General features: G+C 46.6%; 1 pseudogene; it reads right to left on the reverse strand.

Annotated features, from left to right (window-relative positions):
• Positions 1-527: 527 nt before the first annotated feature.
• Positions 528-2,030, reverse strand: LOC121455325 (annotated as a pseudogene).
• Positions 2,031-3,542: the final 1,512 nt, after the last annotated feature.

Genomic DNA, 3,542 nt, shown 5'->3' on the forward strand with positions numbered 1-3,542 from the left:
TCTGACACAGAAGTCAGCTCAAATCATCTTTATCTTTCCCAGCACAGCCTGTCTCTTAAGAACATGGCCAGTGATTATCCTCCGTGGCCATTATGTCGTGGTGTGCTTTCACAAACAAACAGTAGACACTCTAACCTTGGCCTAAATTCTGCCTTTTGTTCACGCTCCTTCTGAGTGCAGTAGCTGGAAAATATAAAAAGGCCTTAAATCATGGTGACTTTGCTCTGGGATCCACACTCCCTACCTCTGCCTCCTCCTGTCCTTTAGCGTGGATAAGCTGTCTGGGTAAAAACACTTACAATGTCTCCAACAGAAAGACACCACGGATTAGTGCAGTGACTTTAACACACACTTCGGATCCCAGACATGTTTCAGGGAGGCTCTCTTTAACCCTTCCACAGTAGCTCAGAGTCCAGATCCTAAAACCTGACATAGTGGTAGCATTTTCCTTTATTACCTGTCCATTTGCAGCTGATCAGTTTTTTTTTAATTTCATACAAGTTTATTTTAATATAAATTGATTTAAGTCACTTTGGGCCCAGCATGTCCTTGGGTTTCACCCACTCATGAAACTGCTCCACTGTGTGGCCATTTCCTTTAAGGTGGATCCTTTCTTGTGTGCGGTCTTGGCAATCTTGGCTGCCTTGTCATACCCTATATGAGGATTAAGAGCTGTCACCAACATTAAAGACTCATTCATTAGCTTTTTAATCCTCTCAGTGTTGGCCTGGATCCCCACCACACAGTTTTCTGTGAAGGACACTGAAGCATCCCCTAGCAGCCTGGCTGAGTGCAATACATTCTTAATCATCGTTGGTTTACAAACATTCAACTCAAAATGTCCATTGCTGCCTCTGACAGTAACAGCAACGTGATTCCCCATGACTTGGGCAGCAACCATGGTCATTGCTTCACACTGAGTAGGGTTCACCTTTCCTGGCATGATGCTGCTCTCTGCTTCATTTTCAGGCAAGATCAGCTCTCCTAGACCTGACCGAGGACCGGAACCCAGGAAGCAGCTATCATTGACTATCTTCATCAGGCTACAGGCTGTCGTGTTCATGGCTCCACTGAGCTCCACCAGAGCATCATGAACAGCCAGAGCTTCGAACTTATTTGGGGCCGTGACAAAAGGCAAGCCTGTGAGTGCAGCCACTTTTGCAGCCTCCTTTTCTGCGAAGCCAATCCTGGTGTTTAAACCCATCCCGACAGCAGTGCCTCCAGCAGCGAGTTCATAGATTCTTGGCATGGCGGCTTTTATTCTTGCTATTGCATAGGTGACTTGTTGAACATAACCACTGCCCAAAAGAGAGGGGGACAGCGTCCTGCGTGTGGTGAGTCTGCCCGATTTTGATGACCTGCGCAAACTCTTTGGATTTCGCACTGAGCGCATCATGCAGCTTCTGCAGTCCTGGTAGCAGGACCTCGTGAACTTCCACCGCAGCAGCAATGTGCATTGCTGTGGGAAAGGTGTCATTCGAGCTCTGGCTCTTATTAACGTGATCGTTGGAGTGCCCAGGCTTCTTGCTGCCAAGTTCACCTCCTAACATTTCAATTGCTCTGTTGCTAATGACTTCATTTACATTCATATTTGTTTGGGTTCCCGATCCAGTCTGCCACACCACCAGAGGAAAGTGGTCATTCAGTTTACCTTCAGCTACCTCATCTGCTGCCTTCATTATTGCACTAGCAATCTTTGGATCAAGACCGTAATCCTAGTTCACTTCAGCAGCAGCTCGCTTCAGGATGCCAAAAGCTTTAATGACTGGGATCGGCATCCATCCTGTTGCACCTCCAATCTTAAAGTTCATCGTAGATCTCACAGTCTGGGCACCATAATACTTATCAGTTGGGACCTTCAGTTCACCGAAGGTATCATATTCTATACGGAAGGAATTTTGGCTTGCCATTCGGGCGACATTCGGGGCACACCGCGGGAGGGTGCCTGCTTCTCCGGAGATGGCAGCACCAGCGGACTGGGCCCGCAGGAGGAGATGCGAGCATGCGAGGAGTCGGAGTGCGCGGTACATGGTGCTCCGGTACGTGTTGTGGGTGGCCAGCTGATCAGTTCTTACGACTATTTATAACACTCGCCAATATGTCTCCAGTCCCTGGCACAGGATTGGGCACATCCGAGATGCTCCGTGGTGGTATGAAGATGCAAGAATTAGCAAACACCCCAGACTGCTCGTCTGCTGCCGTAGTCCGCATGCAATGTCTGCATGCACCAAAGAAAGGCTGAAGGAGACAAAGTGAAGGTGAAGGAGGAGCCATGGAGAAGCCAGGGAAGGGTGCCTGATAACCCTGCGCTCCAAAGCTCAAACCCAAGTCTGCTTACGGCCCCTGCAAGGAACGAAGAGAAGGTCCTCAAAGGCAAGGATGGGAGTAGCCCTGTAAAAACGTGGAGATGCTCAACACCCAGGCACAGGAAACGAGGTGTGCTGGGGAGACGAAGGGAAGTGTGAGCATTTTAATAACTGGACTTTTGGTAAATGTATGGCTTCAAATGCTATTTTACCAGATTTAATAAAGATGCAGAATTTTGCTTTACTGGATTTTTTGAGCAATGTTGTTAGCACACAGGGTAGTGGGCTACTGAACTATAGTTATGCCATCTTATGAAGCATTCCTAAAACTACTTTAAGTGCTAAAACTACCTTGGATAAAATTGGTCTCTGTACCAGCCATGAATTCCTATACAATATGACCCTGAGCTAAAGGTTAACTGCCTTGCCATTTAACTGCTCTCTCTCTCTCTCTGATTTTGTGAACAATGGATTGCTCGCTGCGGATGTCCAGAGCTGCTCTTAAAAGTTTGAACCAGGAGACTGAGGCTGCTTCCTGCTAATCTGCTTGAAACTGTCCCACTGAGGGTTACTAAGACTCCTTTCGACATATTCAGGCACCCCTGTTTTTCTCTTCAGATACCCTGGTGGTGCAGGACAATTGTCTATATTCTGTCAATTATATTTTAAATAAACACTGACTGGCCAGTAGCAAGACAGGAAGTAGAGGTGGGCCAATGAGAAAAGGAGAATTCTGGGAAGAAGGAAGCCCTTGTCTCTGCAGTTGTGACCCTGCCACAGAAGAAGTAAGATGTGACTGCCTCGCTGAAAAAGGTACTGAGCCATGCAGCTAATATAGACAACAATAATGGGCTGATATATGTTATAAGATTTAATAAGACACCTGAGCTAATGGGCCAATCAGTTTATAACCTCTGTGTGATTTCTTTGGGACTTAACAACTGCGGGAACTGGGCAGGACAGAAAACCTCAGACAATACACTGAATAACACTCCATTGTTTTTTGGGAAGGAGCATGCATCACTAGAGAGATGTCTCCCAAGATGGATGGCTGTAGATAAACGTTTTCCTGGTGATTAAGGTGGACTTTCTCTTTGCAGGAGGATGGACCCCCTGATGTGAATACATGCAACTCCTTTTTCTCTGCTTTTGGTGTGGGAAAACTCAAACTTATTTTTGTGTTTTCTTTTCCCCCCTCTATCATTAACACATACTGTTTTCTTAAAAGCAGAGACC

This window comes from Microtus oregoni, unplaced genomic scaffold (assembly GCF_018167655.1).
Source record: "Microtus oregoni isolate MIOR12 unplaced genomic scaffold, Mior012 000013F_ref0000133, whole genome shotgun sequence".
In the NCBI taxonomy this organism is placed as follows: Eukaryota; Metazoa; Chordata; class Mammalia; order Rodentia; family Cricetidae; genus Microtus; species Microtus oregoni.